Here is an 8,558-nt window from a genome sequence, read left to right on the forward strand (position 1 = left end):
CATTCATTGAACATTTTAGGAGGGCACTTCCTAATTAGAGCCTTGTATCTCTCCCATGCCTCATAGATGGGTTCAGTATCCATCTGTGTGAATGTTTGTACTTCAGTTTTCAACCTATTGATCCTCTGAGGTGGGTAAAATTTGGCAAGAAACTTGCTCACTAGATCTTCCCAATATTGATGCTATCTCTTGGAAAAGATTTCAACTATTGAGTAGCTTTGTCTCTGAGAGAAAATAGAAATTACAGTAGCTTGTAGCTGTTAGGATGTACACCATTGGTTTTGACAGTGTCACAAATCCTTAGGAAGGTAGACAAGTGTTGGTTCGGATCTTCAAGTGGTCCTCCTCCGTAGGAGCAGTTGTTTTGAACCAAGGTGATGAGTTGTGGCTTTAGTTCAAAGTTGTTTGTATTAACATTTGGGGTAAGAATGTTACTCCCACAATGTCTAGGATTTGCAAATGTATAGGAAGCCAAAACTCTTCTCTGTGGTGGATTATTGTTGTTGTTGGCTGCTCCTCCTGGTGGATTTGTTGGGTTTGTTGAGTGTTCCTCCATGTCCTGGAATTCTTCTTCTGAATCCTCTTTTCCAACAATGTATTTCCCTCTCTCTGCTCTTCTTAATCTCCTGAAGGTTCTTTCGTCTTGTTCACAAAAAGTGGGTATAGCTCCCCTTATTCCTGACATACAACTAAAATAATGAAAATCACACAAAACTAGAAACACAGTAACACTTCAATCCATTGCTAGAGTGAAATTTTAGTTAGCTTAAGCAAAAATTCAAACAGTTAGTGTGTTAGTTAAAAATTAAAGAAACAGAAAAGAAAAAGTGCTTGATCTAGACCTCCACTTCACTTGATCATTGTCAATCTAATCAATCTCCGGCAATGGTGCCAAAAACTTGATGTGTGGAAAATGATCCAACACAAAACTCACCGACAAGTGTACCGAGTCGCATCAAGTAATAATAACTCACGTGAGTGAGGTCGATCCCACAGGGATTGAAGGATTGAACAATTTTAGTTTAATGGATGATTTAGTCAAGCAAACAAGAGTTGATTTGAGTGATTTGTAATTGACAGAAGCTAAATTGCATGAATTGTAAAGGGAGAAGGGGGGATTGCAGTAAATTAAAGAGAACAGAAAGAAAAAGTGATGAATCTTAAAGAACACGTAAAGTAAATGGCACAAACATAGAGTGCAAGAAATGTAAATAACTGAAACTTAAAGTGCAAGAAATGTAAATGGCTTGAATAATAAAATGAATTGGGGACTGGAAATGCAGAATTTAAATAAAGAAAAGTAAAATGACATTAAACAGAGAAGTAAAGGGTGAATTAGAATGCAACAGATCTAAACAAGAAAAGAACAATTGCTTGAAAATCCAAACAAAAAGCAAAATGTAGCTCAATTTCAATGGTTCAAGAGAAGTCAAAGATCTCAGGGTTAGAAGAGACTAGAGAACAAGTCTAGATCTCAATCCTTCCTTGATCCAACCAAGAACAATTGCAAAAGAAGTAGAAAAGTAAATTGCAGGAGAAGTAGAAGATGAAAGCAGTAAATGGAATTTTGATTCAAATCTCAGTTTGTAGAATTATGCAAAAAAATAACAGAGAGAGATCCCAAGGTGAGATTGAAACAGAATTTCTTCAATTCTCCACCCAAGATCCAAAACAAAGAGTAAAAAAATGTAGAAGCAAGAACAAGGAAGAAGAGAGATTAATTCTCCTTCCCAATTCCCCAAAATAGAACTCAGAGATCCAAAGTCAAAGAAAAACTCTCCAAATTACAAGTGAAAATTCTAAAAGAAGAGAAAGGACTTTTCTTAATCAAAATAACACCTATTTATACACTTCCTAATTTGGATCAAAGAATTTGGGTGGGCTCTAAAATTTGGTGAAGAAATTAATTAATTTGGATTTTTGATGAATTTTTGGCCCACGGTGCACCTCCCAGTGGAAAGCTCGCCTCTTGGCAAGAGCTTTGGCCAAGAGCTTTGGTTCCCTTCCTTGCCAAAGTGTGCGCATGTTCCTTCCGTGTGACCCGAGAATAAAGCTCTTTGCAAGAGCTTTGAGCTCTTGGCAAGAGCTTTGCTTGTCCTTGAGGTCCCTGGTTCAAGCCTTGGGTGAAGCACTTGCTGGCCATTTTCATTGGCACAAGAGTAGCGCCCAAAGTCTCCCTTCCTTGAGGTGCCCAGTTCGATCCTTGAGGAGTGCAAGAGCTGCTCATTTTTCATGGCACAAGAGTAGCGCCTAAAGTTTTGCTTCCTTGAGGTATATGGTTCGAACCCCATGGAGTGAAAACAAGCCAATTTTGGCTTGTTTTCCTTGTGAGGTAGTGCTACCCCCTTCCCCCTTGGTCTTGAGTTCAAGCCTTGGTGAGTGCATTGTTGAGCTCTTTTTCTCTTGATTTTTCCTTGAAGAAGCCCGAAAAAGCTCTTGGAAAGAGCTTTGTCTTGGATTTGCCTTACTTCCTCCTTCCTTGTGCACTTGGTTAAGCTCTTGGCAAGAGCTCTAGGCTCTTGGTAAGAGCTTGGCCTTTGATTTGTTAATGTAAAGCTCTCCACAAGAGCTCTAAACTCTTGGAAAGAGCTTTGTGCTCTTGCTCCTTGTTTTGAGCCACGCTTTTCTTCCCTTGAGCACGCTTTCTTTATTTCCTTAGATCACCCTCCTTAGGCTACACTTTTCTTATTTTTTTTCTTTTCTTCACCTACAAGTAATCAAAACAACCAATCAAAGTATCACAAAATTCACAAAGCTTAAAATTCATTTAAAACCAATTAATTTTAGCTTAAACTTTATGATTTTGTGTCAATTGAAGGGTGGTTGATTGATTCAAAGAAACGATGTAATTCCACTCCAAATTGCTAACTTACAATGCAAGAAAGTGTATAAAACCTATTGAAACAAGTGAAAAATTCTTGAAAAACTAGTATAAGATGACTTTTCAACAAGGTTCAATCTTTAAATTCTAGAATCATATCTTTTAGTTTCTTGTTAGTCAAGTCATCAACTTTAATTTTCAAAATTAAATCTTTTTAAATTTCCTTTTCAAATCTTTTTCAAAATAAATTTCAATCATATCTTTTTCAAAACTTAATTTCAAAATATTCTTCTAACTTCTTATCTTTTCAAAATTTATTTTCAAATCTTTTTCAATTAACCACTTGACTTGTTTGTTTTAATTTTAAAAAAAGTTTACTATTTCTTATCCTCTTCAAAACCACCTAACTAATTTTCTCTCTCATTAATTTTGAAAACTAACTAACAAATTTTGCAAAAATCTTTTTAATTAATTAATTTATTTAGTTTTTAATTTGCTTTTATTTCTTTTCTTAAATTTCAAATTCTAACTTATAATTAAAATAAAAACAAAAATATTTTTCTTTTTTTTAATTAATATTCGAATACTCTCTCTCTCTCTTTCATCTCTTTCTATTTATTTTATTTATTTACTAACACTTCTCTTCTACTCATAATTCGAACCCCTCTCTCTCTTCTCTGTTCGAATTACTCATCTCATCTATCTTCTCATTCTTTTATTCTTCTATTCTTATACTCATATAAAGGAATCTCTATACTGTGACATAGAGGATTCCCATTCTCTCTTTGTTCACTTCTTTTTCATATGAGCAGGAACAAGGATAAGGACATTCTTGTTGCAGCTGATCCTGAACCTGAAAAGACTCTAAAGAGGAAGCTAAGAAAAGCTAAAGCACAATACTCCAGAGAGGACCTTACAGAAAATTTCGAAAAAGAAGCAGACATGGCAGCCGAACCCAACAACAATGATGGATATGCAAGGACGGTGCTTGGTGACTTTACTACACCAACTTCTGACTTCTATGGAAGAAGCATCTCAATTTCTGCAATTGGAGCAAACAAATTTGAGCTTAAGCCTCAATTAGTTTCTCTAATGTAGCAGAATTGCAAGTTTCATGCACTTCCATTGGAAGATCCTCATCAATTCTTAGCTGAATTCTTGCAAATCTGTGACACTGTTAAGACCAATGGGGTTAATCCCGAGGTCTACAGATTTCTGCTTTTCCCCTTTGCTGTAAGAGACAGAGCTAGGATATGGTTGGACTCACAACCTAAAGAAAGCCTGAACTCTTGGGAAAAGTTGGTCAATGATTTCTTGGCCAAATTCTTTCCACCTCAAAAGTTGAGCAAGCTTAGAGTGGAAGTTCAAACCTTCAGACAGAAGGAAGGTGAATCCCTCTATGAAGCTTGGGAAAGATGCAAGCAATTGATCAGAAGGTGTCCTTCTGACATGCTTTCAGAATGGAGCATCTTATGTATATCCTATGATGGTCTGTCTGAATTGTCCAAGATGTCATTGGACCACTTTGCTGGTAGATGTCTTCATCTGAAGAAAACACCTGCAGAAGCCCAAGAACTCATTGAAATGGTTTGATGGGATATTTCTGTGGAAGAAACGAATTCCTCCAAAACACCCAAAACTCACCGGCAAGTGCACCGGGTCGCATCAAGTAATAAAACTCACGGGTGTGAGGTCGATCCACCAGGGATTGATGGATCAAGCAACTTTAGTGGGTGATTAGTTTAGTCAAGCTAATATTTGTGTGATAATTGATGCAGCAGAAAGTAAATGACAAGGAAAATTAAAGTGCAGAAAGTAAATTGGACAGTAACTTAAAGAACAAGGAAGTAAAATAGCAAGAATCTTAAATTGCAAGAAAAGTAAATTGCATGAAAGTAAAGGAGACTGGGTGCAGGGAAATTAAATAAAAGCAGTAAATCAAAGCTTAGAACAATTGCAAGGAAATTAAAATTGCATGAAAAGTAAATTCAGATCACAGTGGCTCAAATGTAAAATGCAGAGGAACAGAAGTGCTGGAAAGTAAATTGGGAACAAGGAGATCAGAGAGCAAAGTGACTGTGCTTAATTTGCAGAAATTTAAAAGGATGTTGAAGATCTCAGGAGTGGATCCTTCCTTGATTCAACAAGAGAAAAGTTGCAGAGAATTAAAAAAAGATTGCAGAAGAAGTAAAGAGAAGTTGCAAATAGAAAATGAAAACAAAATTCCTTCCAATCTCAATTCAAGATTCAAAACAGAAAATGAAACTCAGAGAGAGAGCTCTGTATTCCTAATGCTCCCTAGTGGAGCTCGCCTCCCTAATAAAATGAAACAGATGCCTATTTATAGGCATTTTTACAAAATAAAAATGAAATTCAAAACAAATTACAATTAAAATGAAATTTCTATTCTAAGTATCTCTTGTGCCTTTGAGTGATGACAATTGGGCCTATGCTCTTGATGGAATTGGGTTGATAGAGGCCTTGGTTGATTGCTCTTGGAGTTTGGAGAAGAACCGAATTAAACCGGGTTTGGAATCATGAAAGCTTGAGTAAAAGTTTGAGGCTAACTTTTACTCCAACTTTTCACATCAGCCACCCTTCTTTGCTGATACCAACGTTGGGGCAAAAGTTAGGGGTCAAACTTTTGCTCCAACGTTGGCCCCCTTGTGTGCATGTGTGGGGTGCTACTTTGTCCTCTTGTCAACGTTGCCAATTTCATGCCAACTATAGAATATTATATATGGTTGGAAAGCTATGAATGTCAGCTTTCTAACCCAATTGGAATCACCTCAATTGGACATCTACAACTCAAGTTATGCTCATTTGAAGAGGACAAGGTCGCTGGCCTTGGTGTGCAGCGTTTGAGGTAAAGTTTGCCTCAAACGTGGACGAAAACGCCAGTTCTGGAGGCTCAAACGCATTGTTCACCCCATACTATTATACATTATTGGAAAGCCCTGAATGTCTACTTTCCAATGCATTTGGAGCTCTACAGCTCGAGTTATACTCCGTCGAAGGTGCAGAGGTCAGTTGGCCTCACTGCATGTTGCCACCATATTCGTTTATGCACATTTCGGGGCAGTTTTCTCCCTCAATTTTAGTGTCCACCGTGCAGTGCCATATATGCATGGAAAGCTCTTGATTCCTACTTTCCATTGCTTTTTGAATCACCTCATTTGGAGCTCTGTAGCTCAAGTTATTCATGTTGGAAGTATACCCCTTGTATGCGCAAACTTTTGCTCTCCAGGGTGTGTTTTTCATGCGCCAACGTTAGCCAAAAAGTTAGGGGCTAACGTTGGCGCAAACTTTTGCTCTCCAGGCTGTTGATTTGTGATGCCAAAAGTTAGCCAAAAAGTTTGAGGCTAACTTTTGCTCCAGCTTTTTGCCCAAAAGTTAGCCAAAAAGTTTGAGGCTAACTTTTGCTCCAGCTTTTTGCTCCCTGGTTCATTTTCAATTAATCCAAAAGTTTGAGCTAAAGTTTGAGGCAAACTTTTGCTAAAACTTTTTGTCCTCTCTTCCTCCTAGCCATTCCTCCTTGCTTCAACCTTTCTCCAAGCTTTCTTCACCTATCATCAATCAACCAAGCACATCAAAGCTATGCTCAAAATCATGCGTTTGTCATTCTTTCATAATATATGACAATTATAGCATAAAACCTCATGAAATAGCATTAATTCATACATGGTTGATTAAATCAAAGGAAACATGGAAATCTACCCAATTGTCTTGCTTATGGCTTAAGAAAGTGCATAAAACCTATTGAAAACAAAGGAAAAAGCATAGAAAAACATGACATGGTGACATGTCATCACAACACCAAACTTAAACCTTGCTTGTCCCCAAGCAAGAAAAGAATCATGCAATAAAGATTGACAATCCAAGGCAAGAAGAATAGCAACTCAATGTTCATGGTAAGCTAGTTTTCTAAGCATGCTACAATCACAAAAGAAATGTAAATGATTGATGCTTCTATCTAGCTCATTTTATGAAATCTTTTCCTTATATTTCTTCCTTGAAACAAGCTTTTTGCTTTTCTTATTAGCTTCTCCTTTTGGGTGCTTTGCCCCATGAGTTGATAACAAAGCTACGACTTCTAAATGCTTTGTTTTCAAGTATTACCACTTGATACATAAGCACCACAAGCATTTGATTAGAGGACTTCATTAAGCTCATTTTTCTTTTCTTTTCTTGACTCTCTAATCATTGATGCTCAGAGCCTTGAGCTTTGAGGGAGTGCTTTTGCACTTTGAGCCTAACCTGGACTTCTAAGTGTTTTGTTTTCAAGCATTTGGCTTGATACATAAACACCACAAGCACTTAACAAATAAATTGCCATTGGTACTCAGAGCCTTCAGCTTTCTCATTATTTCCCTTTTTCTTTTCTTGCTCTTTTTTGCTTTTTCTTTCAAGGTTTTCATGATTTTCAAAAGATTTCACAAAATGTACTAGATGAAAACTTCAATTAAATAAAATCCAATGCAATTGAGCAACAATTAATCATACTAGCTTTCCAATACTTTTATGCACATGCTAAAATCTTCCTTAATGCCTTGTTTGTTTATGATCATGATACTTTGTTGCTTTTGAATTCACAAAACTCAAGTTGGTAATCATAATGACACAGCACCATGTTGCAAATCAAAATTCAAGTTATGCTTTATTGATACACACATGTAAACAGAAAGGATGAAGACAATCATGCAATTTAAGTGCTGGAAACAAATGAGGAGAAAAGGAACTCTACAACCTTGTAGTTTATCTTCATTATTGTTGTCCTTTTTCCTCTATTCTTCCTCCTTCCCTTGCCAAACTCAGAATGCTTGCTCATCCTCAAGCAACAATTAGAACCATGGCTATGGGGCTAAGATGGATCATGAGTGTCTTACACAATGAAAAGTTAGTAGTACATGTGTTTCAAGCAAGCAAAAGATAACAATCAAGGCATAAGAGATAAGGACATTGTGATTGCATAGATAAGAAGGTGTGCACAATACATTGCATAAAAGATAAGTGGCACACCAAACTTAGTGTGACACTTTCACTTGGAATTAATGCAAGTATCTTGTAAGGATTGGAACCAAATTTTGTTGCATAGCAACACCAAACTTAGAATGCAACCATATGTGAATTTATTTGAACTAAAACTAAACAAAAGAAACTGTTATATGTTAAATACAATCACCAAATGAAGAGTCTATTATGAATAAGGATGTCTTTGTGATGTATTAACAAAAACAGTTAATGAAGAAAAGCATTAAAAACAAGTAAATAAATGAAACAAAGAGAAAACAAAAATTATCCAACTAAGAAGAAAAATAACACTGTAAAAGGCAATATGATTATGCAGACAAGTGATGTTGCTGGATTGATTTGCATAAAAAAATAGGTGGCACAATAAACTTAGAATCTTGGTGTGTCACTTTCATGTAAAATTGATGCAATCATCCATGAAGATGGAAAACAGTTTGTTGTAGGGCAACACCAAACTTAGAATGTAACCATATGCCAATTTATTGAAATTTAAGCCAAGCAAGGAAAAGAAATGTACCTACTGTCTACCTGTTCTTTACTTTCTTCCTCTCCTTCCAATTTGTTAAGAGAAATGACTTCAAAGGAGGAGAAATTTCAGCTACTATCCCTTGCCTTGGCTTTTCCTCAGCAAGCTTCCTTTTGCAAAAGGCTTGATTGATCTTGCTTGCTGGATTAGGGACAGGATTGGTGCTCTTGTTAGTTGCCT

General features: G+C 36.5%; 1 non-coding gene across 1 annotated transcript; it reads right to left on the bottom strand.

Annotated features, from left to right (window-relative positions):
* Positions 1 to 4,168: 4,168 nt before the first annotated feature.
* LOC148567510 (small nucleolar RNA R71) lies at positions 4,169 to 4,276 on the bottom strand. The gene has a single exon (XR_015882225.1). It is a non-coding gene; the product is annotated as a small nucleolar RNA R71 (small nucleolar RNA).
* Positions 4,277 to 8,558: the final 4,282 nt, after the last annotated feature.

The sequence above is a fragment of the Arachis ipaensis genome, chromosome B4 (genome assembly GCF_059453495.1).
Source record: "Arachis ipaensis isolate K30076 ecotype BB chromosome B4, ASM5945349v1, whole genome shotgun sequence".
Classification (NCBI taxonomy): Eukaryota; Viridiplantae; Streptophyta; class Magnoliopsida; order Fabales; family Fabaceae; genus Arachis; species Arachis ipaensis.